This window comes from Prionailurus viverrinus, chromosome B4 (genome assembly GCF_022837055.1).
Source record: "Prionailurus viverrinus isolate Anna chromosome B4, UM_Priviv_1.0, whole genome shotgun sequence".
NCBI lineage: Eukaryota > Metazoa > Chordata > Mammalia > Carnivora > Felidae > Prionailurus > Prionailurus viverrinus.
In genome coordinates this window covers 84,777,006-84,794,039 of record NC_062567.1, presented here as the reverse complement: position 1 = coordinate 84,794,039, position 17,034 = coordinate 84,777,006, and the positions used below count along the sequence as shown (strand labels likewise).

General features: G+C 38.6%; 1 protein-coding gene across 9 annotated transcripts in view; it reads left to right on the top strand.

The window, feature by feature from the left end:
• Positions 1–17,034, top strand: part of TAFA2 (TAFA chemokine like family member 2) — a 549,986-nt gene that overhangs the window by 358,254 nt on the left and 174,698 nt on the right. The window contains exon 1 of one of the 9 annotated variants that reach the window (XM_047865656.1): positions 16,388–16,458. The exons of the other annotated variants lie outside the window; for them this stretch is intronic. The gene's annotated coding sequence lies outside the window, so the exon portion shown is untranslated. Of the gene's footprint in view, positions 1–16,387; positions 16,459–17,034 lie in introns of those variants that run through there. 9 annotated transcript variants of the gene reach the window in all.

Genomic DNA, 17,034 nt, shown 5'->3' with positions numbered 1-17,034 from the left:
AATGAGGCCCTGCTATAAGCCCTTTATATGTGTTATTTAATGAAGTCTTTAAAAAAGCCATCATTGGGGTGCCTGGGTGGCTCAGGCGGTTAAGCCTCTGTCTCTTGATTTCCACTCAGGTAATGATCTCACCGTTCATGAGCTTGAGACCCAAGTTGGGCCCTGTGCTGATAGTGCAGAGCCTGTTTGGGTTCCTCTCTTTGCCCCTCCCTCACTTGTATGTTCTCTCTTTCTCAAAATAAATAAGCTTAAAAAGAAAAGAAGGGCACCATTATCTTCCCCTATTTCATAGTTGAAGAAATGAAAGTTCTTGCTAATTTTGTCCATTTACCCAAAGTTGGCAAATGTCAAAAGTATGGTTTTATTCCAGGAAGTCACTCCTGAGTTACATACCCACCACTCAGTACAGCCATTGCACTGTTAATGTCAAATAAGGTAGTCGTAATTATAGCTGATGCCCAAACCTTACCAGTTCATGAACCATACTATTTTATTTTCTGATATTTTAAATGTCCTGTAAGAGCTAACAGTATAAAACAACAAAAGTGAGGAACCAATCTTTTTTTTTTATGTATATCTATCTCTTTTTTATTTTATTTTTTTTATTTTGGGAGAGAGAGAGCATGTGCATGTGTGCATGGGCATGAGGGAGGGGGAGAGGGAGAAGGAGAGGGGGAGGGGGGGAGAGAGAGAGAGAGAGAGAGAGAGAGAGAGAGAGAGAGAATATCATAAACAGGCTCCATGTTCCGTGTGGAGCCTAATGCAGGTCTCAATCTCACATCCATGAGATCATGACCTGAGCCTAAATCAAGAGTTGGGTGTTCAACAACTAAGCCACCCAAGTGCACCTATGTGCATCTCTTTCAATTAGATTATAAGCCCTGAGTGATAAATATCAGCAAGTTGACACAGATGAGGACCACTGGGGCCCATAACTAGACCTTGCCACTATGAGAGTTTGCTCTTGGAATCAAATCCAGCTTGGGTCTTGAGGGTTGGTCCATTCTGACAGGCAATGCATGGTATCTAAGTGATAAGGCAAGGGCAATAAATCCTGAGAAATCTTATGGAGGGCGGTAGAGATATACACAGACAAATTAGTGTCAGGGAAGACTATCAGGAGAGATCAAAGACTAGAGATACATTTCAGGGACAGCCTTCCAGATGGGTAGTAAGAGCAAAGTCCCTACTAAGAGAGGAGGTCAAGCCTGAGAAAATGGCAGAAATTCAGTTTCTAGAACTGCAGCACCATGAGATAGCTAGAATGACAAATGTGATGTGAGTACCATGGTATTGGGCTGTATCCTCTTAAATTTCTTATTGCAATTGCTAGGGCTGATCCTAATTATTGGAGGAAGGTCTGAGCCTAAAGAAGATAGAGAGAGGTTCTGGCTTTGGGAAAATGCTTTTTTGTATATCAGAGGAAGACCTTGCCCATATCCTGTCTCAAATATTAACCAATTATTTGTCATAAATGCGGGGGTTATTTCTAGATTTAGGTGCATTCCATTGGTTGTACTTACTAGGTTCTTTTCTGATTGGTTCTTGAGGAAGAGCGAAGACAATATTCCTAGATATGTTGTCTGCTTTCCTCAGGACTAAAAAATTTGAAAAGAGAGAAGAATCCTTCATATCAGTATGTTATCTTCTGGTAGAAAGTGGGAATTAAGTCTATTTAGGCATGTCATAACATCAGTGGTCAAATCACTGGTACGGAGGGAGGAGAAGGGTGATGTCCTTAAGCCTACATAGCAGAGAGTCCAAGATTGCTGCTATTGACTATTAGGGACCATTGTGTAGTTGTCAGCATATAATCACCTCCTTAAATATGTTTTCGTATAGTGATCAATTTTTAGTCTTCACACTTTAAGCTGGAAGGAGTTAATTCAGAATCAGGTGAAGAGCGAAGGTGAACTATGTGGGGGACGCATGCTCCTCAGATAATCCACAAATTGGGAAGTGACCCCCGGTAGATGAACACTTAATTGTATTGTCATCTTCCTCTGGTGTTTGTACAGTATGATGTCAGCAGATGGTGTCCGGGGTTCTGTGAATGTGATTGTTGTACAGTTCTTGGTGTAGAACTAAAGAAGAGGATAAAAGGAGCAGTGCTACCCTGCACCCTGGCGTCATGTTGTTCCTCCTTTGTGCAAAGTGGCACTTAATAAGCGAGGACTCTTTCTCTACTCTTCTTCTGGGGCGAAATGTCCACTAGCATTGCTTTAGGTTGATGTAGTAGAAAGAACAGGACCTTGTAGTCAAAGACCTGGATGTGGGTCCTACAGCTATCCTGTCTGGGTGTGTTCCTTTTGGGCAAGTCACTTTACCTATCTTGGTTTTATTATTTTTGAAATAGATTGTTCCAGATTTAACTCTTATTACTCCATTCCATAGACTTTGGGGTGGAACCAAAGGAGACTGCTTGCCTTCCCTCCTCCTTGCATGTTCCCAATTCCATATCTTTCCCTACCTGTTCCCTTGACTTGGTATGTCTTTCTTATCATCTCAGCTTATTAAAATTTGACCCATACTTCAAGGTGTAGGTCAGTTATTTCTTACTTCAGAGCCAGTTTTAAAACATATTGAGGACATTCTGGTGTCCGAAATAGTGAGAGTGCTTCACATATGTTATCTAATTCAACTACCAAAGTTGTGGAGTAACCGATATTCAGATAAATCTGTTTAATTTGTCCTGACGTTTTTTTTTTTTCAGAAGAATTTGTGAAGGCCAGAAAGTTAGTAAAGTTTTATTGTTTTATTTTACAGATAGGAAAGCTGGGTTGAAGCAATTTGCATTAGTTCATATAACCAGACTTAGCTGAAGACATAATCAGAATCTAACTCAGAATTTTGGCTACTGGTCTGGCATTTTGTTCTTATTCTCCTCTCTGTCCTATTTGTTAAGATTTTCTATTTGACTTCTAACTTTGGTTTATCTCTCTAAGCCATTACAATCCTTCATTTAATACTTCATGCATTATTCCCTACTTACACATCTACAAATCTTATTTCTGCTCTATTACGAGTCCTTTGAAGGATGGAAGGCCCTGGGACTTGCTGATCTTGGTATCACTTAAAGTGCCCTCCATAGGGCCTTGCATAACATAAGCATTTAACAATAGCTATTTTGGATGAATATATGTTATTTCCCCAAGCCAAACTGAGTAAGCAGCTGCATTTCCCTTAAGTTTGCCTGATAGGAAGTGGGTTCATGCTGACTGCTTAATAAAGACTATGTACCGATGATGCATATATAGTAAACAGTACTTTGACTATATGATTTTAGGCTAAGTGTCTTTCTGGATTTATTTAAGATATGCTATTATATTCTTTTTTTAATGGAAATGAATGGAAAGCAAGCAATGCATTATCAGAGCCTTATTTATAATCCTTTATTAGCCAAATGGGGAATTATTATGTTTACTATGCTGTTGTCAAACCTTAAATTAAGGATTTTCAACTTTAGGGGTGCCTCGGTGGCTCAGTTGGTTAAGTGTCCTACTTCAGTTCATGATCCCAAGGTTCCTGGGTGTGAGCCCCACATCAGGCTCTGTGCTGACAGTGTGGAGTCTGCTTGGTAGTCTCTCTCTGCCCCTCCCCTACTCACACTTTTTCTCGCTTTAAAAAATTAAAAAAAAAATTTAAAAAGAATTGACAGTTTTAGCAGAATGTAGGCTCTGTGTGTAAAGATCTTGCCTATGATTTTCATAGCTATATTGCCAGTATTTAGAGTAACAGTAGATGTTTAATAATATTTGTTGAATGGTGGGTGAGGATGTAGTTTTCATTGGGTTATGGACCTTTGACTCTGGATAATATATTATTTAGGTTGCAAGACATTTTCATATAGGTTATCTCTTTTGATCTTCACACCAACCTGATGAGGTAGTGAAGGCAAGTGTTCTTACCTTCATTTAACAAAAAAAGAGGCTTCAAGAGATAAAATGACTCCAGAAATCATCTACCTAACAGTAGCTGGTGACCAAGGCTTGAATCCAAATATTCTTACTGCAAATCAGTCCTTCTGTGTTTTCATGTAGAATGGAATGTTGACTGGGGTGATCACATTAGACACGCTTTTAAGGTGTTTCTGGAAAGTTATATGTAATAAATTGATGTGGCTTTGGCATCTGAAAGATGGTATCACCAAGAAAACAATGCTAATGATTTTGGTGAAAGAGTCTGAATTTGAGGTAGTTCTGAATTGTCCTTCGAGCCTTAGACGAGGAGGAAAAACTAAGTAAAACCACTTATTTTCCATTTACTTCCTTTGCCTCTAGTTTCTAGTTTGTCTGAACCATAAGCTATTTAAGGCTTCACATTTTTACCAAAATTTTCTAAATATCCTTTTGTACTCTGTAGTTTTTGTTCCTATCAGCTGAAAAGAACCAGCTGACTTCTTGGGTATTCTTATACCTTGTGCTTTATTGTTTTCCTTCAGTGTTTTCTACACGATGCCAAAGTGCAGATGCTATGATTGCTACTTCTAGTTCAAGACATCTGCTTTTCAGTAGGTCCTTTTCTTTCTTTCATTCCTGATTATAATCTTTATGTGCCACTGCTAAAGTACAGAGTCACATCTTGTCCTTGTAAGAACGAATACTCTGTTTTTAGCCTCTTGATTCTCGCATGGAATGCAAACTGAGTTTTAAGATACCATTTAAACGGAACATCTTTAAATCTGAGGACTTTAAAATATTCCTATAAGCTCAGTTGTCTGATTAAAAAAGCATTCATTTGAAGCCTGTAAGTCTAGGTACAATTTTAAATTGGGAATAAATAAGAAGTATAGGGAAAGTTGCTAATTGGTTTAAGGTTATTTTCATCTTTATATGCTCCTTTTTTTTTTTTCTGATCCAAGTCAAACAGAATTATATAGCCTATTACTGGAAAGCATTTTCTATAACCTACACAGAAAAATAATGGCTTAGATCAAAGGTGCACACTAGCTGCTCAAGGGCTGTATTTGGCATGTGGAGTGTTCTTAAAATGGAATTAATTGAGAACATTGAAAAATTGAGAGATTTCATAAATGGTTCTGGATTTCTGGCTCTTCATAAGAAATGAGGGTATGACAGAACAAAGCTCACATTTCCATGTATCACCAATGGACTGGAGGTGGTTTCTGGAGGTGAAGTAGAGGGTGAGACTGATTCCCCATTTCACTTCCTTACTTTATTGCTCCTGCTAGCCCCATCATAGATCTATATACAGCTAGTAGCCTCCCTCCCTCCCTCCTTCTCTTCTCTTCTCTTCCTTCCTTCCTTCCTTCCTTCCTTCCTTCCTTCCTTCCTTCCTTCCTTCCTTCCTCTACTCCTCCACACATCCTCTCCACCCATGAAGGCCCTCTCTCCCTCCATCCAGTATTATATTGGGAAATAGTTCACTAAATTTATTTCCAGACATGGATAATCTGCATCTTTGAGGATTAAAAGATATCTATGGTCAGGGTATCTTTTTTAGAAGCCCCAAAAGGAAATATAGTAGGACTTAAAGTATTCTATTTTAAAGCATAGAAAATGTGCCATTAGTGTCATTATTTTCATTATCGTCATTTTAAATCTTTTTTTAAAAATTTTTTTATTTATTTTTCAGAGAGAGAGAGAGACAGACAGACAGACAGACAGATAGACAGAACATGAGCAGGGGAGGGGCAGAGAGAGAGGGAGACACAGAATCCTAAGCAGGCTCCGAGCTGTCAGCACAGAGCCCAACGCAGGGCTCTCACTCACGAACTGTGAGATCATGACCTGAGCCAAAGTCAGATGCTTAACCAACTGAACCACCCAGGTGCCCTTCATTATCATACTTTCAATGAAAACAGTATTGGATCTGGAAGACCTGGTTTTGAGTTTTGGCTCTGCCACTTACTAACTTTGACCTTGAACAAGTCACTTAACTTCTCTGTGCTTGTTTCCTCATCTCTGCCAGGTGATTATATCTGCCAGCCTCTTGGTCATGCGTATTAAATGTGATCATGGATGTGAAAGTTCTTAGTACACCATATGGCATTTTTCAAGGGTGAGATACTTTATGAGGAAGCAGAGCTAGCATATGGTTTCTCCAAACTTGGAATCTAGTTACAGAGACAGGGCTTACATATAAGATAAAATAACAATTGAAAGTATCCTGCTACAAGGGAAAGAGGTAGTCATTGTTACCAGATGTAAGAAAAAGTACATTATCATGTAGGATAATCAAACTCAAAATTAAGAGGACATGTAGTATTTCTTCCATTTATTAATTTATCATAGAGCTTACTGTGTAGATGGAGGTTGCTGCTTTGATTTTTAATTGGTTGCATTTACAGCTGCTTAAGCTATTAACTGAAAGCTGAGTATAGTACTTTGCTATATTAAAATCTGATAATGTTCTGCTCTTCCCTCAAAAGGAGCTCATTAAGATATATGAAGTTATGTACAAATACTGAACACAAACAAGGATTGTATATAAAATGCAGTTAGGAAAATGGGTGTATCCTAGTGTCACTCTCTTTCATTATACATTGTGAAGTTGATATGCTTAGAGTTTAATACTGGGTATACATGCTTGTCCAAAAATCTTGGCTAAACAGTTATTCTTAGAGCAAAGTGTGGACCATTGAGAACTTGATTAGAATAGCCTCTTCTTGGACCTCTTATTGTTTTCTTATGAGGATGTAGAATCACATGCCTTTCAACACATAGCTGTTAACTGTCTTTTTCATGGTTTATTTGCTTTTATAGATTTTCATAAGGTTGAAATTTGTTTATATTGGTGCCTTGGGGGAGATGTTATATGAGGGGAGGTCTTGAGCCTTGCAGTTCACTTATGTCACAGGAGGTTCTATGTGGAGGGGAAGGTCTGTGTTGCAATGGCTTATTGGTAAAGGTGTATCTCTCTTAGGTGAGATGTGTCCTTCTCAGACCACAAACTTTATCCTAACAGGAAACCCTTAAAGATTATTATTTTTTTTTATTATTCTCACTCATTCTTTCACTCCTTGACTAGCGTACAGGAGGACCTGAGGTGGAGTAGATTTTTTCTGTGGCCTCATTTCCCAAGAGAACAGGTACACTAGAGTAAAGGGAAAAAAGTTATTAACTAGTCCCAGTGCTAACAGAGTAGACAAAAAGAACTGATTTCATGACCATAAATTACTTGCTTTCATAACTATACAAGCTTTATTAAAAAGGAAAGGAAGGGACACGTGGGTGGCTTATTCAGTTGATTATTCTGATTCTTAATTTTGGCTCAGGTCATGATACCAAGATCATGGAATCGAGACTCATGTCAGGCTTTGTGCTGGGTATGGAGCCTGCTTGAGATCCTCTGTCTCCCTCTGCTCCTACCCAGCTCTCTCTCTCTTTCTCTCTCTAAAATAAAAAGAGGACATATTTTATTACGAACACTCTATGTGGACCTTAGATACATGTGCAGAGCTGTGTTTATCATACATACAAAATTAAATGCTAGGCTTGTGATTTAGCTACATATGATTGGTAGTTTTCTTTCTTATGCTACTTAATGATCCTCTACCCAACAATTGTGAGATGTAGCCATATCTATATTATTCAGGAGTAGATGCTCTGTGATTTGTCTAGATACTGTCTGTCTCCCACAACCTGTTCCTAGCCATCATGTGACATAGCGTCATTGCTGCAAGAGGGTGAGAGGAGGTAAATCCAGATTTTCCTAGTTGTTGACATTTTTGCCTGAAGTTTTTCTTTATAGAAGAGATTGAATATGAAATGATGCTTTACGTGGTCTAGTAGTTTTCTTTATAAGTATCATCAATGTACCATTATTTGGTGGTAAACATATGTTTTATATTAAATTGTACAAGCTAGTTTATTTCCAATTAAATGGCTTTATTACATTTTAAGTTTTAGCTCAATTACACTCACATTTGTTTATAGCTTATTGTTTGATATTGTATATTGCTTGTTTCAGGTGGTTCAGTATGAAATCTCACTTTGATCATACCATATAACCGTAGTGCCTTTTGTTTGTTTTTAATTTAGGAAGAACACATTTGGATCCCAGAAGCAATAGTCCATAATTAAAAAAAATCAATAAAAAAAAGGTATGGATAGGGTTACTGAATATGAAACAGAAGTGCAGAGAAATAATGTAGCTTAAGGTTAATATTGTGAAGTGCAAAGAGATATGAAATTTAAATCTGATGGATACACTACCCTCAATCGTCTAAAGCCACTGAGAAGGGAGTAAATACCTCAACAGGTCATGTAAGAAGGAAGACATGTGTTCAGTACTGGCTTCCTTATGCCTTGTGGTGCTTATCAGCCAGATTTGGAGATCAGTTGACTGGCTTTTTCTTATTTAATGAAGAATTAATCACAGAAGAATTTTAAATGACTACTATATTACACACGAATTTATAGATTGCTTACTATGTGTCAGGATCTGTGCTTAATACTTTACCATCAATGATCTCATTTACCTTCCCAACAGCTCTTGGAGGCAGTTATTATCCACATTTTATGGAAGAGGAAATGGATCTTTATGAAATTAAACAGCATGTCTCTAACAGCTCGTACACACCAAGTCTTGACATCCATGTCTGACTTCAAACCTCATGCTCTTAATTGCCATACTTTACTAAATATGCTACATTTTTAGCCAGAATAAACAATTCATAATTTTCAAAATTGGCCAGAAGAACTGCAGCCAACTTGAAGAAATAGCTTTTAGCCGTGTCTTCTTGCGTCCGTATGCATAAAATAGTAAAAACAAAAAAAAAAAACCAAAAAAACAAAAACCAAGTGAAGATTTCATTATTTAAGTGTTTGTCATCATCTCTAAAATTCTAAGCTTGTTTTTTTCTTTAGATGAGCATGCTTCCATGTAGATGTCAATGTTAGTTTCTTGCTTAAGATGATATAGTTGAAAACTAGGGTAGAGTCATCAGATTTGGCAAGTAGCATTATAGGACACACAGTTAAAATGTCAGTTTCAGATAAAACTGATAGGAGATTATTTTCCAAAATATACACAGAACTTAAACACCCAGTAGCAGAAAAAAAAAAAGATTAAAAAATAGGGGATCTTAATGGATATTTTTCCAAATATCTGTAAATATTTTTGTGTATCAGTTGTTTCTCAACCTGTGAAAAAGAGATGAATTCTAACTTAAATTGGCGTTCTGTATTTTATCTGACAAATGTAACTAAGGTTGTCATTCTTGGTATAGCAATTCCATTAGGTCTAATCTCAAAAGACTGGTGTCTGGTAGATCCTGGAAACTTAATTCTGTTTAATTCTGAAAGTGTTAACTCACCTTTCATCAAACCAGGGTGTATACATGAAAAAGGGTGCACCATGTAAAGATTGTTTATCTTATTTATAGCCCACAGTAATGAGATACAATAGTATCTCCTTTATCCAGTATCATGGCACAGAAGTGATGAAAAAAAATGCCAGATAACCAAGAGCTAGCACTCCATTTTAGCCTTTTTCAGTGCACACTATCCTAAAATGCAGCATGTGCTTTTGAGATACATTACAGAGAATGTGGAGCATTATTCATCTGTCTCAATGAGGACCAAGCCAGTGGGCAGAAGATCTGGATTCAAGACCACATTCCCACTTATAACTTGTCTTCAGATTATTCTTGCAGATTCTCATGTGTAATCTGGGGATATTAATACATGCAGAGCTTTGTTCAAAGAGTTATCATGAGGATTCAGTGATACATTAAACAAGCCAATATATTTTAAGCCAGTACATTTAGAGCTGTAGAAACATATGCAGTAATATTAGTAACTTCAGTTAGCATGCTGTGCTCTACTTACCTCTAGGGGCATCTGGGGAGTATTTGTCCTATTTCTTTAACAGGTTTTTTTTTTTTTTGAAGTTTTTAAAAAATTTATTTATTTTGAGAGAGAGACGGGGAGAGAGAGAGAGAGAGAGAGAGAGAGAGAGAGAGAGAGAGAGAACAAGCACACATGAGCAAGTGAGGGAGGGACAGAGAGAGGTAGAGACAGAATCCCAAGCAGGCTCTGTGCTATCAGTGCAGAGCCCAACACAGGGCTCTTATCTCAGGACCCTTGAGTTCATGACCTGAGCCAAGATCAAGAGTCTGAGGCTTAACACACTGAGTCACCCAGGCACCCCATGGAGTATTTGTCCTTATACCTAATGATCCTAGAATGCTGTATATTTATAGATTTGATGTATTCTTTGTTATCCTTGTACCACTATTTATTTTGAAGAACCATCAGAAATCTCTGTTCATTAGCCCTGCCTCCAGTTTTTAGCCTGTTGCTTAATATTCTCACCTTTTAATTCTGTAGACTTAGCCCACATCCCTAAAAGTAGGTTTATGTCTTACTTATGATTAGAGAACATGAGGTGTTTTTGTTGCTCAAGGACTTTTTCTATTTCACTCATTCTTAGAATGAAGCTATGCTCCAAATATTAATAATATAAAATAATAGATACAGTTTTGATGTCTACTGTATTCTGGTTTGTGGTAGATGCTTTGTATACATCGTTTTTATTTCTTACAACAGTCCCACCAATATGTAATAGTATCCACGCATTCCATATGTGGGCCTTGAGACTTAAAGCTGTTAATAGACAAATGAATTTATCAAGTTTCCTTAGGTGTTAGAGCCAGTATCTCACTCAAGCAGGTATTTCTGACTTGTAAGCCAATGCTCTGAGAGAAGGACTTTGAAGAAATAGTAACACCTCTGATCTATCATATATCTTTACTTTTTTATTTAAAAAATTTTTTTAATGTTTGTTTATTTTTGATAGAGAACATGAGCAAGGGAGGGGCAGAGTGAGAGGGAGACACAGAATCTGAAGCAGGCTCCAGGCTCTGAGCTGTCAACACAGAGTTTGACACGGGAATCAAACTCACAGATGGTGAGATCATGACCTGAGCCAAAGTTGGATGCTTAACTGACTGAGCCACCCAGGCACCCCTATCATATATCTTTTATTAAGTTCCAACTGTCACATGAAGTCTTGTTTGTTAGAGTGGCGTTCCTGCTTGAGAATATGGTGACATTCTCGTTTTATAGATGGAAAAGGAGGGTACGTGATTCAATTGTAATCACAGATGCACAGCACTGGGGTTCAATTTAGTCATCCTCATTGCAGATATCTTTCTAGGACTTTCATAAACCTCCAGTGATTGACTTATTTTTCCTTCTTTCATTTTTGCCAGTTTGGTGTATTAGAGCTTGGATCCCTAGAATATTGCATGTTTCTGGAGAAATCATTTAAGTGATGATACATTTCTATTTCCTATCATTATGGTCTTCAGGTGGCAAAGGCATTTGTACACATTCAACACTTTGGCTATACATTGCCAGGCATTAAGCAAAAGTTCTCCCTGGGTTTCTACACCCATGAAAATTGCAGTATTGTGGCAAAATGAATGGAAGTATAAAATTTGGGTGAAGGGAGGAGGCAGTTGTGGTTCTTAAATGGATCTTGTACTTGCTATCAGGCAAGCCTTGGAAACCATTGGAGCTTTTTTGGCAAAACCTCCAGGGTTGACTTAACTGAATAAAATCCCAAATGTAGATTCATCATGAAACACTAATGTAACAAATAGAATGAAAAATTTAAAGCCATTGTTTTAATTCAGAAAGAGTTGAGAAACTGATTAAGATTCCCAAAACTTTGTTTTGAAGTTACCTAAGGAAATACAAGCTAACTGGGCTAATCATATGAATGGCATATGAAAATGCAACTCTAAACTTTTGATCATATTTACAAGATGGGAAGTCCAGATTCTAATTGTTCAGGAGGGAGGTTTTAATTTAAATGTGCTTGGTAAGTAAATTGCAGTAATGAAAATGTGTTGAATCAACCACCCCAGCTTCTGGATGATGTAACACACAGTGTAGGATTACTGGTAGAGTTGCATGATTATCTCTTAGGTTTGTTACTATATATTCTTTTATATGCACAATACTTTAATCTTTAATCTAGATATTACTGTCTACTTCAAAGATAATTGCTATTTCAGTCAACAACTTGGATATAGTAGATAGAGTCATAGTATTTATCAGAAAATGTTCATCAAGCTTGACATTCTTCTTGGATAAAGCCAACAATGTTGTGAAATTTGTGGCTCTACATGTGCTATTCAGTAGGCTTTTTCTAGTTACCTATCAGCAAATGAAGAATCATTTAGTTTTGGAAGATACATTTGTTTCAATATAAAATGAGGAAATTAGAAGTAGTAATAATCATAAAAAACAGTGTTATAACAGCATCATAATAATAACATAGTTATGGAACATAAAAATGTACAAAAACTTCAGTCTTCAAGTTTATCCTCACTTTGATATCTTTACCTTCTCTCTTCCTTCTCTCCCCTTCCCTTCACTCTGTTCAGATCTCTCTAGCACCACTGTATTTTTACTTGTCTTCTCTGCATGTATCTTGAGAGATTAATCTTGTCTTTGTTTTTATTTCCTTGCCTCCCACTCAGTCCTCTTTTTATTTTATCTCCTATTACTCCACTAATATGTATGTGGTTCTTACCATTAGTATTCCTAGCTGCTGAATATAATAGAAATTTAATTGTTTAAATTAAAAGACACCTGTGGCTTAGTCCGTTAAACATCCAACTCTTGATTTTGGTTCAGGTCATGATCTCACAGGCATGAGATGGAGCCCCGCATAGAGCCTGCTTAAGATTCTCTCTCTCCTTCTCCATCTGCCTCCCCCACCCACCCAAGCACGTGTGTGTTTCTTTCTTTCTCTAAAAATAAATAATAAAAAAAGAAGTAATTAAAGTTATTCATTAAATAGGATTCATTTCTTTTGATTGTAAAATCAGTATACTCATTCCTTCATTGAACAGCTGTTGATATTCCATGATGTTGGTATTCTTTGTGCTGGAGCAATGATTACTAGACAGGACCTGCTCTCATGAAAATTATCTTTTAATGGAAAGAAGAATAAAGTAAACCCTAAAGATGTATAAATAAGTGAATAAGGCCACTTCAGATTGTAATAAGTGGAGAAAGAGAACAAGAGAGACTGTGGGGTGGGTTTCTCTGGACTCTGGAAAGTAGGCTGGTCAGGAGCCACTCTGTGGAGGCTATCATAGATAGAAGCTCACTGTACCAAGACCTGGGGGGGAGACTTTAAGGCAGAGCTAGCAGTTAGTGTAAGGTCTAGAACAAGCTTGGCATGAGGGTGTTGGTTTGTACCCTTGGGAGTTTCCTGGGTGAAATCTAAAACTGACTCCCATACATGTGGGGCAAGGAGAAAGTGAAGAAAGAGGCAGGCCCCTCCAGATTGGTAGGTGTCAGGGAAGGGAATACTAAGCAAGGGGACTTACATATGAGGCTTGTCTTGGGTGCCTGCAAGCAGAGTAGATGTCTCCACCCACCCACCAGACTCTTAAAAGTATATATAGAGTCCTGAATGGTGTTCAGTCACGTATACCATTCCAGATGGTGTCAGCAACACCTTCTACTCTCAAGAGTAGGTCTTTGAAACAACTCCCACTCTGTAAATGGTGGGAAGAATGTATCTTCCAAGGATAGGCAAGGGGTGAGAAGCCTCTGATTGCCTGGGTCCAGCTCGGCAGCCAATTATCAGTCATGTCTTCTTGATGAACTTCCCCAGCAAAAGGATAGAGAGAAGGCCAATGTGGCTTCAGTGTAGGCAAGGAAGGGACCAGGAATGTGAGGTGAGGTCAGAGAGGTCTAGGGGGGAGATGATGTTGAGCTATCTTTCTGGTAAGAATTTTAGATTTTACTCTGGTTTCAATAGGTAGGTAAATTCTGGGATTTAAAGTAAGGAGTGTGTGTTTGGCAGGGGTGCAGGAGGGTTAGGGGGAGTTAATATGATTGGATTTAAATTTTATAAGACCAGTCTGGTCCCTGTGAGGAGAAAAGGAACTGGTGTTATCAATTGTAGCATTCTGCCTCAAGGGTAAATTCCTGTACTAGATTGGGCTGATAAAGTCCATGCCTACACTGGATTGGTATACACATTAGATCAGTGTAGAGGAGAGCCCTAAAAAGACCCTTATGTGTATTGTCTTACATGGCCTTTATTTCTACAGAGCATATTAAGCCCAAGGGGAGCCCAGGTGGATACTAGGCTCCAGCTTTTATCTCCTTTTCCCATGCATCTTCTCCTCTTTAGATCAGCTAAACTTACTTTCTGTTTTTATGGGGAGACGATTTTTCTAGTAGCGTAACAATTTTTCAGTTCTTGCTTATTTACAATTAAACACACTTTTAACATCAGTAGGGAGGCGAAGGGTTTCCCAGTGCTTCAAAGATGAAATCTAAGAGAATATAACTGAAACATGTCATATGAAAGAAAGGAGTAGGAGAAAGTCTGAAGGTTTAATTGTCAGTTTTCTCCTCTGACAACTTTTCAACATCCTCCACTGCCAAGGTTACCCTTACTCAATTATCCCGTTTCCCTTGTGCTCCTTGTAAGCTGCTGCTGCTGGAGGAGCAATTTCAAGGTTTCATCCTCTGTGTGTATTTATCCTGCAGTTTCCCGTTTCTTCTTCCCTCAGAGGTTGCTGTTAAAAAACGCACTTATATTTTGTCATTTTCGCAGATGAAGGGGACAGTTCTGAAAGTGCGTCTGACCCTTGACTGTGGTGGACACGTTCAAACTGGGGTCTGGTGTTTACACACTGAATGAGAAGTGAACGCCCCCTCTTCTGTGCTCTCACAGAAGGTCAAGAAGAAATGGAGCACTCAGCCTTCTTCCTTCTTGACAACGCTCCTTTGTTGAAAACCCTCCTTCACTCCATTGCACTTCAGTTTGCTCAAACTTGATTGTTCTTTAAAACTCAGAATAGCACCTGGCTGGCTCAGTCTGGCATCTGCCTCTTGATTTGGGCTCAGGTCCTGATCTCGCAGTTGATGGATATGAGCCCCTCATCTGGTTCTGTGCTGATGGTGCAGAGCTTGCTTGGGATTCTCGCTCTCTCTCTCTCTCTCTCTCTCTCTCTCTGTCTCTCTCTCCTTCTCTGCCCCTCATGCACCCTCTTTCTTTCCTTCAAAATAAATAAACTTGAAATCAGAATAAAACACATTCCAGATTGGATTTTTCCTTTTTTCTTCTCTTCCAGATTGCCCTTTCTTTTTTTTTTTTTTTTAAATTTTTTTTTCAACATTTTATTTTTTCTGGGACAGAGAGAGACAGAGCATGAACGGGGGAGGGGCAGAGAGAGAGGGAGACACAGAATCGGAAACAGGCTCCAGGCTCTGAGCCATCAGCCCAGAGCCCGACACGGGGCTCGAACTCACGGACCGCGAGATCGTGACCTGGCTGAAGTCGGACGCTTAACCGACTGCGCCACCCAGGCGCCCCATAGATTGCCCTTTCTTGTCTACCCCTCCCCCACCTCTTTCTCACATTCTTCTTTGTTTGTCTTTTCCCAGTTTTACCCTAAAGAAATGACACATACTTGCTTCCTCCTCATGTTGACAACTACACAATATATTTGGATCTAGGATACCACCAACATTCAACAAAAACTCATTTTCCATTCTAAGCTGACCCTTGGGCCAAGCCCTAGCTATTCACAAACGTATGGAGTACATTCCCTATCTTTAGGAACCTTATATGACAGTGAGGGATGGAGATAAGTAAATGGAAATTATAATAGTGTGGCACGTGGCTGGTGTGCGTAAGGAAGGATGCTCAACCTGGTCCTGGAAGGACTGCTCATCTGCCCCTTGACCAGTGAATAGAATGTTAGCATTAACAAGAATGGAGGATGGAGTGGATGGCTGTTAGGTTTTAGGTGACGTGGAAGTGAAATTTGGCTGGAAGAAATTGAGGAAACGTAATGGAGTTAAAATACAGACTAGGAGCATGTGTGGAGAGGGAGATGGGGAGGAAAGCCCTAACATTAAGATTAGGGACATAGTCAAAAAAAATGTTTATCTCTGATTTAAGTTTTTTTTTTTAAATATAATTGCTAAGAACTTATTAAGGGTGTTTACTTCTGAACCAAGGGGATTCTTGTGAAGGTTTTAATCATGTAAAGCATGTCTCATGATCATAGTTATGTATTTGACCACACTCTATTACATTCAGTCAACAATATTAGGCACTTACTGACTGTTAAACACTACAAATTTGGTCATGAAAAAGGCAGACAGAGAGCTTGTCTTCAATTCCAGAGGGTGACAGTGTTGGCAGTAATAAATCTAGCTAAGAGAGAAATTTGGGTGGTGTGAACTGCAGTATTGCAGTAGGAATGAAAATAAGTGTATACATTTAAGAAATACTCAGGAAGTAGTACTGACTGAAGATGATAATTGACTGGAGGGGATGGAGGGGGTGTGAGAGGGAGAAGGAAGTGGTCTTTATACATCTCCACATGTTGCATTGTGTTCCCCTTCCTTTCTTAGTTTGACAGCCTGGTGACTTTGTGGGTGTTTCTGTTTCCATATGTCCAGTTACCAGTTTGACCAGCTGTCAGTTCTGTCATCCCATTTGGTGAGTGCACAATGGTATGGAAAATACAAATGGGTCATTGACCTTGTAGCAGAGGCCATTTGTTATGGGAAAGCTATTATCAAGAATTATGCTAAGCAGCTCTTCTTGTCAGATGAGTTTTGCTAAACTGTTCATTCAGTTATATGATATGCAGTACAGTAAGATTGCAGGGATCGGGTGTGTGTGTGGGGGGAGGCAGGAGGGCTAAAAAAATTTTAGAAAAAGTATAGAAAAAGTAGATTCTCAGAACAAAACTAGTAGTAAGAGTCCTGAGAGGAAACAAAGGCTACAAAATGGAAGGTGTAGAATGGGTATTTGGTTTACGGAGAGAGAATACAAGACCAGATTATTTCTCCAAGAGGCTTCCTGGGAACACTTGTATCCTGTGTTACTCTGTGGAGAAACGCTTCTGGAAAATGCTGCACACTCAGATATGCCTCTTACATTTGTTGAATCCCATACACAAACATATATGCCCCCTATGTTTTTCACTAATACTGTATTAACATTCTGTGAAAATTGATGCCTCACAGAATGCCCCAAGGGAAATGCTGGACTAACCAATGAATTGTTTTA